Genomic DNA, 22,507 nt, shown 5'->3' on the forward strand with positions numbered 1-22,507 from the left:
ATATTAAAAGGGCATCTCATGGGACACATATTTGTAGCATGTGGAGAATGATAAGTGAGTTGCTTATGCAGGCCCTCATGGATGGAATGGTATGTTCAAATATGCAATGGTTTTAGGATAATGCAAAACTATAATTTACAACATTTAATTTCTTTTTATATTGATACATGTTATTCAATTGATGAATCAAATCCTAACATGTTAGAGGTTGGGAATGGAAACATGACCAGTTAATAAGAAATTTAAAAGCATCCCAAGCTACCAAAAGGAAAATGATTTCTTAGTATAATATTATTGTGTTGAGTTACATACAAGATATTAATAAATAAGTTAGATAAAGAAGAAGAAAAATAAAATGTTTAGAATTCATTGAGAAGCATAACATACCAGTGCTTTTGTCTCGAGTGTTATACAAATTGGACGTTGTGTTTGTATAAGAGAAACCCACTCCAGCAGGAGATACAAGAAATAGTAAATTTGCAGCTACAATGGTAAGAGTTATTATTATTGAATAATAATTATATAACTTTTTCAATTTGAATGTTATCAAGTTTTTATCCAAGATGAATATTGTTTCCAATATGAAGTGAATTCTCAGCCTATGTGGACACATAGAGGGGTGAAGGCCCATCCACCATGGAAATTTTCAAGTAACAAAAGGAACTATGCACCATTTTGGTCACAATAGATGCCAATAGTAGTTGGAAATGCTACATTGATTTTCTCAAATAAGTGTGTATAGACATGATCAAGGAAGGATATACCATCTTGGACATATGTATGCGCAGGCTTACAAGGGGGGGTACTCAACGAATTGAATAACACTTTCCCAAGATCACAAGAAAATGTGAGGATAATCTTGAAGGATAACTTAGAGCTTGATGGGAGTGTTTTATAGAGGTGTGCGCATTTTAGTGCATGACTTAATAGCAATGGAGGGAAAGAATCACAAAGTGACCTTCAATTCTTTTCCACAGCCCAATACTTCGTAGTGAGTACCATTTCAAACTTCTTCTTTTTCATAAAGAAATCTAATTATGTCTTGTTCTTTTCAACTTGGAAGAGTTGGCAAATAGGGGAATACTCTACCTAGCATTAACACTCTTGTCAAGATAAGTTGGGAATAAATATATCCCCTTTGTTCCTCTAACACCCCTCACAAAGTTATCAGTAGTTGGTCATAGAAAATCCAACCACCTTTGAATGATTTAAAGGCCCTTGAACAATTTTTGATGTTGGAGTATCAAAATAATATGCAGGATCAGCTTCCTTCAACCACCTTTGGTGAGTTTAATGCATTAGAATGTGATTTTGATAAGTAATGCACATCTCTCATTCCACTTCAGATAACACATAAATATGGCAAAGTTTTAGAGGAATGTAATGCAGTCACTTAATGGGGTTATCAATCTACATCTTAGGTGAAGTATCAACCACTGTTTAACTCATTTCGTATCATTCTTTATCTTGTGAATAGTATTTTTTAGTCTTAATTTTTTTCTTTTATTTGATGTTTGAAGACTTCCATAATTTAATTCAAATACATCATTATATAGGATGCCAAGATAATTTGAAATTATATAATCAAGGTGAACTATAGAACATTTTTTTTTTTAAATATTTCCAATGAGGAAGTAAAAGATAATATTTTTAATGGATGTATACTTCAAATATATAATAGTTATATTTAATATTTAGTAACTAAGAATTTTATATAAGTAATTAGACATTGTAGCTGGGTGATTTTTTTTGTCATTATCTCCATTAATGATATTTGCCTACCAAGAATTTTTATCATTACAAATCTAACAATTAGTGTGAAGAACAAAATCTTGTAACTAATTATCTTATTAAAAATATTTTAATACATTTTTGTTCTATAGAGTTGACATCTAAAATGAAATTGATATCTGAAGAATTAATTTTTATTTAATCTTTTCCTTTTTAGTTATCTTGTAGAATATCATCATTTTATATGAAATGCTCCCAAGAGTAGTTTCTGGAGAGAAAAGAAGAGATCTTGGTCTTGATATTAAATAATGAGTTTAGTACCATAAGCTGTCAACTTTTATGCCCACTTATATAGTGTACATTTGTTGCAATTACAAACCTAATAATACAAAGATAAAATATATTTTCCAATTCATGTCTTATTTTACAACTATCATTTGTAATATTTTTTCAATGATTACATTTGAATCTTCTTTTTAGTAATTCTCATTTGAAACTAATATAGAGTAGATAAATATTGAGTATAGAGTGAATGTCTTAGAAAAATGACTGATAAAAGGCCAAAGTCTAAATTTTATTAATTAATAATGTTCAGTTACAAATACAACCCCATTCAGTGTAGGCATCATTAGGAAAGAGTGAGGCAAAGAAAACCTTTGAACTTGCCCAGGACTTATTTGGTCTAGAAAGAAAATTGCATGACATAAATCCATGTTGGACAACAGTCAAAAATATTAATCTTTCAATTAGAAATACATGTATTACATAGAGCATATAATCTTTTGATTATCTTTACAACACAAAGTTTTAGAGTAATTACAAATTTGGGACTTCTAAGGGCCCGAAGTGAAATACTCTAAGAAAGTAAGCATCATCCTTCATCTATCCCTTTGTTACTTAAGGTCTAAGATAATGCTAGAAAGTGCACATAAAACACTAACCTTCTAGACCATGGATTAGTGTTGAACTGAAAAATATTAAATAAAAGAAATCTGATATCAAAATAAGGAGAACTCACCCAAAGTATAAAAGAAAATATTATACGGCATCATTACCATGAGAAACCATGAAAGGACTCTCTTTGAGAAGAGATAGACAAGTCACTTATGTTGCCAATAGAGCATAGATATTCACATGATCACAATGAGCCAAAAATTCCTTCTGAAATAATGTTGATGTTGTAAGTTTCTTTTTAAAAAAGGACTTTATAAGGGGAAGTAAGAAGAATTTTTCCAATCTTATGAGCCAACACAATCCAAAGAAACATTGTAAGAGATGATAATAGTTTAATTATATTATATTTGACCCAAAGAGCTAATGATAGAAAGTCAAGAGTATCGAACAGACCAAAAATACCCTCTTGGCCTACTATAGAAATCCATTAGATAGGAAAAACTTGGGAGAGAGGCATCACGTGGACTATCTAATTTTTCCAAGAAAAGGAGTCCAAACGACCATAGGGTATGGCATTAATACCTCCCAAAAAATAGTGACATTAAGTTCTTATTACTGGGTCTTTTTATAATCTAAGCATCAAACATGAAATTATCATCATGACAGAAAAATTGAGATTCATCTACATACATAAATATCAATGCCAAAATGATGACATGTCATGGAAGTCATGAAAGAAGACCCAGTGCTATGATAAACAAGATGGGGAGTTTAAGTGGGATAGACAAAAAAGCTAGAAGCCTTTACAATATGTACCATATAGAGAGTGGGAAAACATCTAGGAGGATCCCTTGTGATTATAAGGAATTAGGGATAAATAAATTCTCATCAGTCCTTTAGATCAAAACTAATATTCAAGAAAAGGGAGAAGTTGTTACAAGCTAAAAAGATCAAAATAAATAAATGGCTTAAGTAATAAAATTGTTAATTCATTTCTTGAAGCCTTGAAGTTAATAATAGGTGTAAGATAGCTTATGAAAAATAAAAATAAATTAGTCATAAAAGAGCTAACACTTTCAATTGGTCATAACTGCAACTTCCATTTTTGTAGCTTGATATAATAAAGCAAGAGATAACCTAAGAGAACTTGAGAAATATACATGGAAAACAACTATAAAAAACATAAAGTTTATGCCATTTAAAAGAGAATTCAGCTATCTTTAAAATATTAAGATTATATCATAAATTCTGAGTAAAAAATCTTGATACAAAGATACATTTGGGTCAAGAGCAGTAGAGATAAAAGGTATGTACAGTAAACTATAATTATCTGAGTCACATAAGCTTGAAATGTAATTCTACTCCTGGAGATCCTTGGAACAAGGATAAATAAAGGCCAATATATTTTTTTTAAAGTATGGATGCACATGACATACAAATTACGACAATCACAAAGATCACAATGGAAGACTTAACCACAATACCAGCAACCAATGAATCTCCAAACGCCACTACCAAACTAACACACACAAATAGAGAAACAAAGACCAAAGATGAAAATAGAACAAATAATCTTAGATCTATCAAAGCATGCAAAATTACACAAACCCAAAGCGTACTTAAAACACCAAATTGAGTTCCTCAAAAACTAGTGGAGATGCCCTCTGTTTTTCATGTGAGAGAATCTACAACTGACAGTCTCACACAAGGAAGTACCTCTTCACATGAGAAAGTACATAGAACCATGCAAGGAAACACCATCTTTCATGAGAAATTGTTGGGTTCAGTAGCCAAAATCACTACACTGGTGTTGAGGTTCATGCGAGGAAGTGTAATAAGCTAAGCAAGGAACTGTAGAGAAACATGAAAAACTTTCACAATCTTACACAAGGAAGTAAAATCTCATGCGAGCAACCATAACAACATACCAAGAAAATAAGGGGGAAAAAACAAGAAAAGATAGTTCCCCCACATCGATGAGTACCAGATCCATAAATTGAGGTGTAGACATTCGAACATAATATCTAAAAGATGAAAACTACATCTAACCATCTAAACATAGCAATGAAGAAAATGAATTGAAAGTGACATCACAATGCACTGAAACAACAAAGTAAGTGTGTGGTTCCTCCCAACCATAATAGCATCATGAGACCTCGAAGGTCATAACCATCCCCCATGCATAACATCCCAAACTACCAACTAGATAGTCAGAGCTATCTTATGAGGACGTCACTACTAAAGCGTAATAACATCATAAGAACAAGAAATCTAACATGCTAATCCAATAAGAAATAGATACTCCAACTAAGAAATTAACATCATCTAATCATATGATAAACATTATATGAATAGGAAATCTAACATGCTAACAAGTAAAGCAATAAATATTCGAACTAATCAAATCACATCATCTAATCATATGCTAAACATCATAATATAGGAATGCGTCAAATAACTAACATCATCTAAAAATGATGTCCAAGAATTCCAATGAATGTATAAATCAAAAGAAAGCATACTCCAAAACCCAAAGTATCAAGTGAAGACATCCAACAACAGTCACATTGGAAAAATAGACCATCTTTGTACAGTAGTCCCCCGTAGTGGAGAAGGTAGCTATGCCTCCCAAACACATGAGACCCATAGGTCCACTCTCATCGTGCTGATGGAGATAATGATCCAACCAAAAACACACATAAAGAAAACGTCCATGGCTAACACTCATGCCAGACAGTAGTAAGGAATGCAACCAAGATTATGAGACAATGCAAGTATAATAGGTCACCAGTTGGACCCTCTATGGATAACTATGTAGGGACTCTAGTGGAGTGTCATTACTTGCCATCAGGTAGTGCAAGTACTTCAATCCTTTGATCAACTCCCTCAGGAGGCCAGATTCAGAAAGTATCTTTGATCAACTCCTATAGGAGGCCAGATAATGTTCCTTTGATCAACTCCTTCAAGAGGCCAGACACACACATCTTCAATAAACTCCCTCAGGAGGCCAAGCGTTTCAAATCTTATCTTTTCATTAATTTTTAACTTACCCATTTATTAATTTAGTTATCATTTGTTAGAACCTCTTCACATTACCTTTTCAGCCATTTTTGGGTCAAAGTACATGAGAGAAGCCACTCCATAAATCCACCCTACATACCCATGCTCATTACATGATGAGTGCCCAAAGGCAATGCAAGTTCCCAACCCAACCCCAATGAACATAACTCCACCATAATACAACCAAGAGTTCAGGCTTTGCAAATCACCCGACAAATGCACGTGCATGCGCACGTGCTCATGTGTGGTGCATCACCATCCCACGAAGATCATTAAACAAGGGTTGGATGAGAACACCAGAAAAATAACACTCATTCAAATACAAGCTCAGGAGTATGGATTCTACAAAAATCCCAATAAAATCAAACATCATGAACTCACTCAACCGACCTCAATTCGAGACTATGGATTCTACACTAATCCCAATGATGCAACAAAACCAAACATCATGAACTCACTCAACCAACCTCAATCTGGGACTATGGATTCTACATGAATCCTAGTGTGCATGAAATAACCACAAGGGCTCAAAAGAAACAATAACACCAAGTATAAAATCACTCAATCGGACACAATGTTGGGAGTAAGGATGCAACATCCATCCCAATGAAAACATAAAAGTGCAACAATGGTCTAACTAACATCCTAATGGATGATCTAGCTCCATGACCAACATCATCCCAAGAAAACCTGAGAAAATTGAATGGCACACAAATCAAGGTAAAAACCCCAAAACTAGAAAACTTTAAAAATAAAACTCATTTGGTCTTAGGGCAGAAAAGCCACGAAAATCCAATAAAATTTGGTTTCAAACACCGTATGCAAAAATGGCCAGCATAACAGTACGAAACCCCAAACCCTCATCCCAAAAATAGGGAAAATGTTCATACCTATCCAACCACGTAGAACTAGCAAATAGAAATGGAGGGGAACACTAGTTCTCAACCTTCTAACAAACAGCTACCAAAACCAGAAGTAGAAATGGAGTTGAAATAATAAAATGGGAGATCCCTACTTCGAGGCCAAAAGGGGAAAATGGGAATTTGAGCCATAAAATAAAAATCCCGTAGAAGTAGCCAAAAATCACGGCAATCCAAGGTCTCCTCGACCTGGATCCAACGAAACCAATCTCGCGACGATCCCATGCTCATAGCTTCCACAATGAACAGAATAGTAATTCCTCATGAAGAGGATTTTGAAATTTACTCTCAAACTTTCTAATTCAAAAGTGAGAAGTGAGGATACTTATTCACTTTTTAAGTGAATAAATGATTATGGTGAATAACTAGGAAAACTAGTTAAACATCGAATCAACCCAAATGAAAATAGGCTATTCCAAGTAATTGCAATTCATCTATGGCAAAGCTTCCAAAATTTAAAATCAAATAAAATAAATCCTAAAAACTCCTTAAACCAAAATCACAAAAAACCTTAAAGACTTTTACGACAAATGTGAAACTCTAAATGCACAAACACGCTCATAGGTCTAATCACATAATACAAATGAATTTGGATTTAATCAAATCACCAGAGGGTTTAATTTTAAAACTTAAATAAGACACGTCAACCATACAGAGATGAAATGTGCAAAATATGAATAGGTGAATCACTAACTCCATGTGTCACTGCTAGGTATATAAATCTTGCACACTAAACAATACGATCAAGTGCACTTGTGTATAATAACATAGTGGAAGTGATAAATGCATTAAATCGTTTAATTTAACCATTTATTTAATTGTACTAAAATAATCCATTTACATCACTCACTTTCGCATAAAGCATCACAAAGCAATATCACCAGGGTTGTATCCATCAAGATGACTTTAAAAAATCTATTGGGAGAGACACTACATCATCCCCCCCCCCCCCCCAAAGATTAGGCTTACTCCTAGAAGCTTGCAATCGAAGAATAGAACCCAAGCACCACAAGTGCCCAAACACAATCCAACCAATCACAAAAAACTTCATCTAGCCACAACCCAACACCATCAGGCAAGATGAACACTCAGAATCCAAGTTGCCAAAGAATGCAACAATAGAATGTCCATAACCGCAAGAGAGGAGGAATGTGGACACACACCATACATCCAGATAAGAAAGTAAAAGAATATTCTCAAGCGACATACTCTCATTTAACCCAACCAATGTTAAATCACCCATCATACAAGGAGCTAAGAATAATAGAAACCAAGATTTTGACAACTAGCAGCAAGAATAAATAACCATTTAACACTTATACACCTTTTATCAACTTTCTTTCTCCTTCATAGAACTATTGTGTTTATCCACATTGAACCAAAAAAAAATTTCATAAAAACTTACATTCATAACAAACACACCAATATGTTCTCCATAATGTTATCCCTTGTACATACTATCAGTGGTCTGAAATGGACATGATAGAGTCACAACACACAACTGGGCAGTCATGAAAGACATTTAAAATAGTCATCAAGAAACATAATGAAAAATCTTAAGTGGGGGAATTTTCAATTCCAACAGTATGTCTCAAAAATGCACATAGTTCAACAATAAATCCAGTGGGACAACAGCCACAAAGAGGGCAATAGAAAAATTCTAATGACTAGTCCAAGATAAGAAAATATTGAAATCCAATGCTAGCCCAACAACATGAGGAAAGTACCTCCATCCAAATAAAATAAGGCATCAATTAAATTACTTTACAAGTGATGACTGAGAATAGTCACACAAGAGGGATAAATCACCATACAATGCTAAGGAATACATCTTCCTAGCATCATTAGAGAACACACTCATGCACATCAAACAATGCACCATCAATAACCTTATGCATATGCATCACTACAATTTTCTTAATTCTTTTCCATGCAATGCGACATTTAGATATACCACAACTTTACTATAACTTTTCACAAGCTTACGAAATAAGAAATTTGGGGACATAAATCATTAACCCAAATGATCTTAATGCAAAAACTATGTCTCTGTCAAAGATTTACAATATACACTCATGTATTTTTTAAAAGGGAAACTATTTCATTACTATAATGAATTAACAATGAATTACAAGTACATTTCATTTCTTCACTTACAAAAGGAGAGAACACAAGGAATAAAATGAACCTTACTCCACTTGGAGAAGCAAAAAAGACACTCAAAGCCAACACATGGACACCAATCAGTGGCTTCATCTAAGAGGACCACACAAGCAACTAGCCATGCTAAGGCACATCAATTTCATCTACAAACAAGGAAAGACTCACTTCCTTCTCCTCACACTTCTCTAGTCACATCTATTGGACAAGAAAGTCCATCATAGGTAGATATCAAAGCAACAAAGCTCACGAGCTCTCACCAAGACACTCGCACTCATGTTACACAACATCAACCATATGGGAAAGATATAGATAGATATCCCAATGTTTGAACTAAGCTCTGATACCAGATTTAATGTCCTGCCCAGAGATACTTGGAACAAGGATAAATAAAGGCCAAGATTTTTTTTTAAACAAGTATGAAGTATGGATGCACATGACATGCAACAAACAAGGATCACAAAGATCACAATAGAACACTTAACCACAATCCTAGCAACCAATGATTCTACAAACACCACTACCAAACTGACAGACACAAATAGAGAAATGAAGACCAAAGATTACAATAGAACAAATAATCTCAAATCTGTCAAAGCATAGAAAATTAAGCAAATCCAAAGGGTACTTAAAACATCAAATTGCGTTCCCCAAAAACTAGTGGAGATGCCCCTATTTTTTGCACGAGAGAATCTACAACTGAAAATCTCATGTGAGGAAGTACCTATTTACGTGAGAAAGTACACAGAACCATGCAAGGAAACACCATCTCATGCGAAGAAGTGCTCGATTCAGCAGCCAAAAGCATTGCACTAATGTTGAGGTTCGCATAAAGAAGTGCAATAAGCCACGTGAGGAACTGTAGAGAACCACACAAAACTTCCACAATCTCGTGCCAGGAACCATAATAGCCTACCAAGAAAAAAAGGAATAGAAAGCAAGAAAAGACAATTCCTCCACACTGGGAGTACTAGATCCACAAATCGAGGTGTAGACACTCGAACTTAATATCTGAAAGATGGAAATTGTATCTAACCATCTAAACATAGCAATGAAGGAAATAAATTGAAAGTAAGATCACAATGCACTAAAGCAACAAACTAAGTATGCAGTTCTCCCAACCATAATAGCATCATGAGACCTCGAACGTCCTAGTCATCCCTTGCACATAACATCCCAAATTGCCAACTAAATAGTTGGAACTGTCTTATGAGGACATCACTGCTAAAGCGTAATAAAATCATAAGAATAGGAAATCTAACATGATAATCCAATAAGTAATAAATACTCCAACTAAGAAATTAATATCATCTAGTCATATGCTAAACATTATACGAACCAAAAATCTAACATGCTAACAAGTAAAGTAATAGATATTCCAACTACTCAAATCGCATCATCTAATCATATGCTAAACATCATAATATAAGAATGTGTCAAATAACTAACATCATTTAAACATGATATCCAAGCATTCTAATGAAAGCATAAATCACAAGAAAGCATACTTTGGAACCCAAAGTATCAAGTGAAGACATCCAACAATGCTCATATTGGGACAATAGACCATCTCTATACACGGATCCCTAGCAATGGAGAAGGTAGCTACACCTCCCAACCATGTGAGACCCATAGGTCCATTCCCACCATGTTGATGAAGATAATGATCCAACCACAAACACACATAAAGAAAACATCCATGGCTAACACTCACACCAGACAGTAGTAAGGACTGCAACCAAGATTATGAGACAATGCAAGTACAATAGGTCACATGTCAAACCCTCTATGTATAACTATGCAGGGACTCTAGTGGAGTGTCATTACTTCCCATCAGGTAGCACAAGTACTTTAAGCCTTCGATCAACTCCCTCGAGAGGCCAAATTCGAAAAGTATCTTCAATCAACTCTCACAGGAGGTTAGATATTGTGCCTTCAATCAACTCCCTCAAGAGGCCAAACACACACACACCTTTGATCAACTCCCTTGGGAGTCCAAGTGTTTCAAATCTTGTCTTTTCATTAAGTTTTAGTAACCATTTATTAATTTAGTTATCACTTGTTAGAACCTCTTCATGTTACCTTTTTCAGCCATTTCTAGGCCAAAGTACACGAGAAAAGCCACTCTACACATCTACCCTACATACCCATGCTCATCACATGATGAGTGCCCAAAGGTAATGCAAGTTTCCAACCCAAACCCAATGAACATAACTCCACCATAATACAACAAGAGATCGGGCCTTGCAAGTCACCCAACAAATGCACGCACATGTGCTCGTGTGTAGTGCACCACCATCATAAAGATCATAAAACAAGGGTTGAATGAGAACACTAGAAAAATAACACTCAACTGAATACAAGCTCGGGCATATGGATTTTACATGAATCCCAATAAACCAATAAAACCATACATCATGAACTCACTCAACTGGCCTCAATTTGGGACTATGGATTCTACACTAATCCCAATGATGCAACAAAACCAAACATCATGAACTCACTCAATTGGCCTCAATCCGAAAGTATGGATTGTACACGAATCCTAGTGTCTACGAAATAACCACAAGGGCTCAAAAGAAACAATAACACTAGGCATAAAATCACTCAACTGAACACAAAGTGAAGAGTAAGAATGCAATACGCATTCCAATGCAAACATAAAAGTGCAACAATGGTCTAACTAACATCCTAACATATGATTTAGGTCCACGACCAAAATCATGCCAAGAAAACCTAAGAAAATTGAGTGGAACACAAATCGAGGTAAAAACCCCAAAACTGAAAAACTTTGAAAATAAAACCCATTTGGTCTTAGGGCACAAAAGCCACGAAAATCAAATAAAATTTAGTTTCAAACGTTGTATGCAAAATGGCCATCATAATGGTGCGAAACCCCAAACCCTCATCTCGAAAGCAAGGAAAATGTTCATACCCATCCAACTAGATAGAACTAGCAAACAGAAACAAAGGGGAACACTAGTTCTCAGCCTCCTAACAAATGGCTACCAAAACCAAAAGTAGAAATAGAGCTGAAATAATAAAATGGGAGAACCCTACCTCATAGCCAAAAGGGAAAAATAGGAATCTGAACCATAACATAAAAATCTCGCAGAAGTAGCCAAAAATCATAGCAATCCAAGGACTCCCTGAGCTGGATCCAACGAGATTGGTCTTGCAACGATCCCATGCTCGTAGCTCCCACAATGAACAGAATAGTAATTCCTCATGAAGAGGATTTTGGGTTTTACTCTCAAAATTTCTAATTCAAAAGTGAGAAGTGAGGAATTAATTTCCTCTTTGGATACTTATTCACTTTTCAAGTGAATAATCTATTAGGGCGAATAACTAGGAAAACTAGTTAAACCCTGAATCAACCCAAACAAAAATAGGTTGTTCCAAGTAATTGGAATTCATCTATGGAAAAATTGGCATAAATTAAAATCAAATAAAATAAAGCTCGAAAACCCCTTAAACCAAAATCACAGAAAACCTTAATAGCTTTCACGATAAATGTGAACCTCTAAATGCACAAACACGCTCACATGTCTAATCACATAATGCAAATGAGTCTAGATTTAATCAAATCACCAGAGTGTTTAATTTAAATACTTAAATAAGATATGTCAACCATGCAGGGATGACATGGGTAAAATATAAATAGGTGAATCACTAACTCCATGTGCCATTGTCAAGGATATAAATCCTGCACACTAAACAACATGATCAAGTGCAATTGCATATAATAATATAGTTGAAACAATAAATGCATTAAATTGGCTAATTTAACCATTTATTTAGTTGTACTAAAATAATCCATTTACATCACTCACTTTCACATAAAGCATCACAAAGCAATATCACTAGGGTTGCATCCATCAGGATGACTTACAAAAATCTATTGGGAGAGGCACTACATGAAAGGAAAACCAAGTTAAAAATATGACAAACAAATATTGATAAGACATGTTAATTCCCAAGGCTTATAGTCTCTTTGAGGTCTTCTATAGATTTTGTGAATCTTGTTCATGGAAGTGTTGTGTTGACTTTCTATATGTTTGTATGTTGACATGGAAATATCAAAGAAGAATCATTTGCCAAACCTGATATAGGGGCTATGGAGAATTACTATGTTGACTCCCCATACATACAGGCAAGAGTTCTTAGGAACCCATGTTGGAAACATAGAAATGACATAGAGATGAGATAAATATGGGTGATTTCCATTACTAGTCTGGATGGACTCCCTTAGACACATGTACATGCATAAAAAATGCATTATCATTCACAGTATAGAGGATGTCGTTGATTGTTGTTTCAACGTAGGGGTTTGCCTCATTTTCTAACTCCAAACATCACACTAATGATAATGGAAACAATGGGGGCATGGAAGCATAGATCAAAGATAAATGCAAATAGCCCTATTGCCACTTTGAAGTGGGTTTGTTCAACATGGTCTATATATCTCACACAATTAAATTTGGGAAATTATTATTAGAACCAATATTGTTAAATCACTTGTTTTAAACTCAAATCAAATTATTGAATACATCATTACCTCTATTCCACAAGAATTTATTCAAGGAAAGTCTAGTGCCATTCTTCAATATACGAAAAGGTCCAATTTCCTCCAAAGCTCCATAAGTCACTGATGAGCATCCAAGACCGGCGGGAGAGGAAGGAAGGCCTAGCTTTTTGGGTGATAGAAAGCATTGCCTTCGATGAATGCCACACACCAGATGCTCCAATAGTGTGTGAAGATGAAAATGAAAGTAACAAGTAACAAACAAACTTTTCCATTTTGTTATTTAAACTCAAGTTGGTTGAAATTTTGACCAACTTAGACATAAAAACTTTTTTTAAAAATATTGAACAACTCTCTACCTAATTTGGTCAAAAATTTAGGTCAAATTTTGACCTATAATCTACTAGTGTTAATAAGCAAACTGTTAGAGTAATAAAGTATTTTCTTATTAATTAAATCATATTGATTTAATTATTAACTTATTATCTCTAGTTTACTAAAGCTAAACTTTGAGCATATAACAATTAGGTCTTTTATTAATTATTATCATGCAACCTAAGTTTTACCTTTTAGGGTTTTGATCTCCTCTATAAGGATTGATCTCTTTGTAATTTATTGATTCACTTTTGAGATAGCAATCTGTCTTTTTGCTCATCAATAATGTCTCATCTATGGATCTAGGAATTCCAGCCTCCATAGTTTTTGCTTCTCTCTTTCTATGACAGGTGTTTGCATGCACATGATACTTCAAAGTTGTCAGGTTGATCTTTCATCACTTCAACATGGTATCAGAGCTCTAGATCTTCATGCCCCTATTTTATTTATGAAAGGTTAAGCTTGGCTTTCATATCTATATTTTATTCTTTTACAGGGTTTCATTTTTTAGAGTTTTTTTGTATTGGATTTGGGAGTCACCTTTTTTTGATGCACTTTGAGCCCGAACAGACCTCACCATTGAGCTCAAAGCACCTTGTTAAGATTAACCTTAGATAAAAATAACAATTGCGTGCAAATATAAACAGTATTAGGAAATAATAAATCGCATAGAAGAGAACACAAGACACCAAGATTTAACGTGGTTCACCCAAACCTTTGGTTACGTCCACCAAACAATAAGTCTGATATTATTCCAATCCAGTGGTTACAACCTAATTACAATCTATAATCCCTTATAGTTCAATACTGTCGCAAGAAGCAATTTTTTTATCACACCTTATGAAATAATCCCTAATTCTAAGCTCTTTTATACAAATATTTTTTTCACCTTAGGGTTTAAATTAGTTACAACATGTCGGCCATAAAATGTTGAACCCCACTGAGGAATTATGGAGTATGTACAGTACTTCCCTGATTAGTCACCATAATCTAACACACCCAAAACTCCTTATTTTCATATTAAATATATTCAATTTGAACATAGTTGGAATCTGAGGCAAAAAGATATTGCTCCCAGATTAGGCATGTTTTTCGAGACAGCAATTTTAAGATTTTTGGCATGGAAATCGAGGCTTTTTGGCACAAGAGATGAGATTTTTTATCACAAACATTGAGGTTTTTTGCATAGAAATTGAGGTTTTTCAACACAAAAATTGAGGTTTTTGGTACAAAAAGCGAGATGATCTTTTTATGTTAGCACAGAAATTGAGATGCTTTTGCACAGAAATTGAGATTTTTTGCCATAGAAATCAAGTCAATTTTTGTATTGAATCTGCACACTTCCTAGGAGAGTTTATCTATACAAAATTGGCCCGCTTCCTGAGGTATTTTATGTACTGCAAGCACACTTCTTGGGCATTTTGGCACAGATCTCGAGGCAGTAAAAAATTGTTTTTCTCTTCCATTTCTTTTTTACACCTACATATGGTTTTTTGGTCATAGATTGCTCATCCGGGCTTCATTTTTGGCAAATAAGATATCGCTGGAAAACTAGTTCCAAGCCTGTTCTAGTGATGCAGGTTATTTTCAATTTTGGTGCTTTAACTATGGTTGCTTTTGCTATCAAAATTAGGAGTTTTGTTTTGCACTCTAGGAGACATATCTTGAGTATCTAAACTCTGACTTGGGAAGTCTTTATATTGTTGGAAAGGTCTTCGAGAGCTCTTTCCAGTGATGCTGGTTATTTTTTCAGATTCTGCTCTAAGCACATTCTATTCATTCTTTTGCATTTTTTCATTGTGGTGGATATCTTAGTTATTTTAGGTCTGGGGATCAATTTCATTACTTTGGATGATTCATCATAGATTGTACTATCTATTGTATCAGCCTTATGTCTCTTCTAGTCTATTTAGACATCATTTGTATGCATTCTTGCAAACACACTGAGATAAAGTGTCATATTGCATCTGTATTTTTGTTTCAGTAGTTTTGTTTTATTTTGCCTTCTAATTGCAGTGTCATCTGAGAACACTCATACTAATTATTTTATTCTTGGAATTCACCATATCTTGTATTGTATATGCACTACTTTGATTAAAGTGTCATGGGGGGTTCATGTTTTGCCTTTATTTGTCATCTTCCTTTCTCTAGTGAGTTTCCCTTTCGTGACATTAGCCTCGTGATGTGTTTGAGATTAATCACCTTAGTACATACATATGTATTCTTTTGTGCATCTTGATCATGGTTACTTGACATGCAATTCTTTTGGACCACTTTTCTAGATGTTTGTCACCTCACCCTTGTCTACATTAGGGGGGTTCTTATGTTATTTCACATGGTTCCTTGGTTCAATGGAGTGAGCTATAAATTTAGTTTTTGTTCCTATGTACTAGGCAGATGCAGTGGCTGAGTACCTATGCATTTTGGTGAGCACTCTTCTTTTTGTTCCTACTTTGGTTGTAGTCTTCCATGTTTGATTGATCAGCTCTTCGAGATTTGGTGTTTTATGTCATTTGTATCTTTGACTTCAGTTTTTTCCTTTTTGTACCTCTTGATTTGATGCAGATTATAGTCTTCTCTACCTAGTCAAGTTCTATTTCAATGGAGGTTCTTATGATCAGTAATTAGTTTTGATAGAGCTTTACAGCTTCTACATGCTTTAGTGGTGTTCTTCATGTTCATCTTTTGTTCCTACCTTCTGGGGCATTCCCTAGTTTGGAGGCTTCTTCATTCCTTTACTAATTTCTTTCAGCATGTTTTCCATATCTTTTTGGAGTAGAGTTTGTCCAATGTGATTTTCTCTATTTCTCCTCTTTTCAGAGATTTGGTTGTGCTTTTTTTTTGTCAGAACTCAAATTTACTTCCAGTAGTAGTTTCTAAGTTTTTAGCTACTTCCTAAGTTTATATTAAGGGGGGTGTTAGAGTAATAAAGTATTTCCTTATTAATTAAATTGTATTGATTTAATTATTAAGTCACTTATTATCTCTAGTTTACTTAAGCTAAACTTTGGGCATATAATAATTAATTCTTTTATTAATTATTATCATGCAACCTAGGTTTTAGTTTTTAGGGTTTCGATCTCCTTTATGAGGATTGATCTCTTTGTAATTTATTGATTCACTTTTGATAATAGCAATCTATCTTTTTGCTCGTCAAGAATGTTTCATCTATCGATCTAGGAATTCCAGCCTTCATAGCTTTTGCTTCTCTCTTTCAGTGACAGGTGTTTGCATGCAAGTGATTCTTGGGAGTTGTGGGATTGATCTTTCATCAACTTCAACACAAACAAATAAGCAAATAACCCGTCAACATATAGCCAATCAAATCGACATGCAACCCAACGTCCAATACAATTAACCAAGCAAATATAAGAGCCCACAATTAAACATACATGCAACAAACATAAAAATACATGCAAATAAGAAAACCAACTGTGTAATATTTAAAGCTCAACAAGACACCACACACACACCCTCACAGAGTTACTTGGTTGAATAAGGGGCAGAATGTGCTCGTGAATGAATAAGTGTGGGTGGAGTTTTCCATAAGTAAATATCAAGATAAAATACTATGTTATGTGTCTCCTATGGATTATTTCCATTTATTACTAGGAAAACCATGGCAATATATCAGAGATGCGGTACACCATAGCAAGAAAAACATGTACACTTTCAAGAAAAGTGGAGTAACCTATAAGATCCAATCACTAGTTGAAGAGGAATCAAACAAAATAGTGGATTTAAATGTACTTCTAATGAGTGGCAAGAAGTTCTTGCATGAATTTATACATGAGAGGGAAATTGGATTTGTTGTCAGTGAATCCTAATGAAGAAGGCGACCCTAAGAAAACACCTATGCCTGTAGAAGTGGAACAAATGTTGGAACCCATTTAAGGATATTCTTTGTGATAGAACCCCAGCTACATGACCACCTCAAAGACTTAGAAGTCATCAAATAGACTTCATAAGCACAAAAGCAAGAAAATGTAGGGGCCTATTCTGACAAAAAGAACCTAACCACAAGGAGATTAGAAGAACAAAACAACCACACAGGAAGGCAACAAGGAAAGGAAGCAGAGGGTAGAAAGGTCAATGAGGAAAGTGGCAATGTATGAGGTTAGAAATTAAAGGTTTTTGGGTAAGCCTAAAACTCACCCTCTATTGCACTTGATGTTGAAGGGATGATTGTTGATAGAAATAGTTCCTTGAGATTTCTCTCAAATAATTCCTCTTCTTTGCACAAGATCTAAATGTTTTCTAATATAATATGGTGTTTGGTCATGGCAGAGTGTTCAGCAAGCATACTTTCGGAAATCCAACCATGTCTAGTGTTCACATGATATTCTATGATTCTGATGTTAAAGGAATTGCCCATTTTACCTATATAAGGAATATCACATGAGCAAAGAGGAAGAGCATGGATGATCATGCTTTTTGTCATCCAAGCAGTTTATTCATATTTGGTCATGAATACCTTTTTTGTTTAGGTGGCAAAGAAAGGAAATGTAAATATTGGGAAAAAGTTAGAGAGTGGGGTGCAGCCCTCTAAGACAGACGATAAAAGAGGAAAAACAGTATTACATCATGCAATAAAACTAGATGATGAATTGAAAGGACTTAAAATTGCAAGAATCCTTCTTTCAAAAGAAAGCAACCTTGTAAATGAAATTGACCATAAAAGTAGGACTCCTTGCACAAAGTTGCTTTTTATGGTCGTGTAGAAATGTGCCGTCACCTGTTGAGTAACCCTTTCATTTCCTCCCACCAAATTTTAGCACCAAATTTGAAATGTTTATGAATTCTACTTTCTCAAATAGAATGAAAAAATCCTTATTTTGGATAAATGGAGAATACAAAACTTAAATGTCAATTTCAGTTTGGTGAATCCAAATTGTAAATTGAAAATTTGAGGAATTAACAAATACCAATTCTAGTTCAATTCCTACAAACAAACAAACCCTTAAAAGACATGGCAAAGATGAGCCCACTTAGAGTTCAAGTCATCTTCATCACAAATATGAATTAGAGTTTTAAGAACCCCTAGTTTATGGGTAGGATGGTGATGAGAAGAGTTAAAGTAGTGGTTAATGTGGGTAGGTTTGTAATACTCTTAATGATGTATGGAGACATCATATATTTTGTGAGAAAAATATCAACAAAAGGAAGTTGGTTGCTAGATTCAAACTCCTTGGTAAAAAAAAATGCATTGAGCAAACTTTTCAAGGTCGTGATGCCAACAAATATTATAATCATCAACATACAATTTGCACTGCCTTGATTTGAGAGAGAAAGAGTTAAGGTAAATTGCCTCAAATCGCTCCATGCAAAGGTTAACTATGATAGAAGAAAGGGCTCTAAGACTAGCTTGCAAAGGTTAATCACCAACTTCAAGTTCCAATATGACATTGAGTACAGTTCTTGAGAACTAGGGAATTGGGTTGGATAATAAAAAATAATAGGGGAGACCAATAATGTGGTAGATTTATAGTAATGCCATCACAATGGGAAAACCCAAGTTGACATGACTGGTTGATGAGTAGAATGAATGGGTGCAGATACAAATAGAGAAGTAGGTTGGAAGGAATTGGTTTGAGGATAGCCTATAGTGCAAAAGCCAATAGGATGGGGCTAAGGGGAGTAAAATATGGGGCAACATGTTTCATAAAAAATGGAGTCATTCAAGAGTATCCAGATAACAATGAAGACATTAAAAAGTTTGTATAGGAAAAATTGAAGAATATCATATGGTCAAGCTAATTGGAAAAAAAATTGTGTAAGGAATCTAACCATGCAAAAGATCATGAGGAAAAATCATATATCATAGCAAATATCAAATGGAAAGAAAAAAAAAGTTTATAGCTCAACTAAGAACTAGTTCTCACCATTTGAGATGTCAAATAGGAAAATGGTTGATAGCAAAAGTAGATTGAGAAAAAAAAGTATACCCATATTCTTCAATATGGATGTGGTAGATACAAGACATCATTTTATCATGCAATGCCCAACATACAATGGTATCCATTTTATAATGTGTGATATTTTACAGGCAAGATACTTAAGTTCTTTATTTCAAAAAAATAATTAGAAATAATAGAAAACGTTGTGATCGAAATCCACTATTAAAGAGGAGTTAAATAAGAATGTACAACTTGATAAGTATTTTTGATACCTTGTCTTGAAGCATGTGCTATTTAGTGGGTCCCATAGGCTGGGGATGTTATTAAAAACTTTTATTCATTCATTCATTCAAGGAAGCTGGAGATAGTGAAAGAAAGGAAACAATAGAAGACAAGAGTGAGGCATGTCATGCAAACCATTTACGAATTGTTTAAATTGCAGCATATCAAACTTATTGTGTCTTTAAATGCATACATCTTCACAACCCACAACTCTGACATGAGATGAAGTGTCGAGACAAATTCAGAAGTCAAAATGCAATGTAAAAGTGAATTCAAGATGAGCAAATGTGGTCATATATTAAAAAAAAAATCTCAAGAATAACAAAATTTAAAGCATTTTAAGAAAACATGCTTCAAGCCTAAAATAAATTTAAACAAGGATTAAAACCTAAAATCTTAGAAGATAGATAATCTATTGGATTAAGGGCTAGTTCCAACCGAAAAGGAATCCTTCAATGTTGATCTTTTTCGACTAAATAGAGCACCTCAAATATATAAGGTAAGATTTTTGCATTGAAGCCATTAAGGAAGCCAGATATAAAGATTCGTCGAGGATTATGAGAAATCCCTTGAGAAGGCTAGAAATAGGAGTTTGATATTCATGAAAGAGAAGAAAAAGGCCCATTCAATGGGATTACATAATCATCAAGCCATTTTTTCATTTACAAGCAGAGCAGTATTTCCGAGGAGTAGGTCAAGGTAGGTGGTGGTGATTAGAAAGGTCTGGAATACCTCTTTATATTTTCCAGCTTGTGCAGCACCTATGTCGACTTTGAATTATGGAATGTGATAATGCATGCATCTTGAAGGCAATATTTTTTAACATTGTAGTTGTGCTGTTAGGGAATGACTGTATCTTTCAGTGTTTGAACAAACCATCGTCTAATGTAGCCGTACTGAGAAATAGATCGTAACTGTTGTTTACTGTGGTTTCAAGAGAATCTTCACTTATTAAAGCGTCTTAGACGTAGCACAAAAATTACACATGAATAATATTCACGTCTCGTACAAGGCTTGTTGCATTTAAGAATTGTAAATGAGCTTTGGGAATTGTAGACATTGGTTGCAACTAGTGGTCTATTATAGGGCATTCTACACTTCAAAAAAAAATAGGAGCTGACTGCGAAATTCTCACTCTAAGATCACTCTAAAAACTTAAGAGTTGTCTTCTTTTAAGTGATAACGGCAAGGATAGCTAGTTTGCTTGATTAAACACATATACATATACATGAGACTTTGCTTATTATTAATGGCAATATATAAGATAAGCACCTTCTAGAAAGATTCACCGTGATTTAGATTTGCATGTTATTTATACTAATAAACCAAATCAATGAAACACCGTATCAAACTATCACCCTTTAGGTGAACTTAAGGAGTAGCATATTATTATGCAAATGATACAAGTATGATTAAAATTATGGGTCCCAAGTATTAGAACCATTAGAACAAAACTCCTCTTCAAAAACAGTAAAAAAGATACAATCAAGTGATAAATTTACAATTATATAATGTTGTGTCCCTCTATAAGAAGGAAATATATATATTTTTCCCATCTTTACTACCGAGTATGAATCACACCTCTAAATTTAGCATACCACATGTTTATAGAAAATTTGTTTATAGAAAATTTGCATGATGGTAAAATGACAATTCAATAATTGTCAGATGAAGCATCCTCAAATATGCACCGCCTAAACATTCATGTTAAAAGATATAATTAGACGTATCAAAGCATTCCATTGATAGCTTTGTATCTAATAATTTTAAGAGATGAAATTTTCCCCTCTAACCAAGGTTTCCACACGATTAAAATGCTGATGTAATTATATTACTTGTGTGAATATTTATTTTGTTGTCTTATTGATAGTTTCACAAGTTAGTCCTTGCCTCATTCTTGTGTTCCTTGCTTCATCTTGTATCTCTTGTTTTTCCTATTTGCTTTCTTTCCTTGACACCGTTTGGTGCTCTTGCTAGTAGTGGTCTTGTATCTTGTACGCTTTTCAGTCCCATAGACCCTCGTGGCCTATTGTTGGACATAAATAAATTTATCTTATCTTGGAATAAATGAAATGAATAAAGAAGTGTTAGATTCGATATTGATTAATCAATATTATAGTGTTTGATTAACGTTTGAATCTACTTGATTACTAATTGATTACTAATTGTGAGGTCAATAAACTACTAGGACTGAAGTCCTCTTCAAAAAAAACAAAGTGATAAAATAAAAGACAATGATACCCCAATATATTACATCTTTCGCAAGTTTGCAATGCGATTTATACAAATTTAACAAATTTTGTATCTAAGTTTAGTTTCCTAGAGGCTCACATTTTCCCATTATTATTTTCCTTGTCTTTTCTACTAAGTATAAATCACACCTCAAAATCTACCACAATACGAGCATGTATCGCACCTCAAAATCTATCACAATATTAGCCACGTGTTTATATAAAATTCACGGGATGGTAAATAGATATTGACCATTTGATCTCATTAAATATTATTTCCCTCATAATGACAGTTCGCTAATTGTCAGATCAAACATTCTCAAATAAGCACCGCCGAAACCTTCATGTTAAGGTAGAATTACATTTCATTGATAGCTTTTGTATCTAATAATTTGAAGACGTGAAATTTCATTGTCATGCCTGTTTAAAAGC

The sequence above is a fragment of the Cupressus sempervirens genome, chromosome 1, assembly GCF_028749045.1.
Source record: "Cupressus sempervirens isolate cs-2001-9-10 chromosome 1, ASM2874904v1, whole genome shotgun sequence".
Taxonomy (NCBI): domain Eukaryota; kingdom Viridiplantae; phylum Streptophyta; class Pinopsida; order Cupressales; family Cupressaceae; genus Cupressus; species Cupressus sempervirens.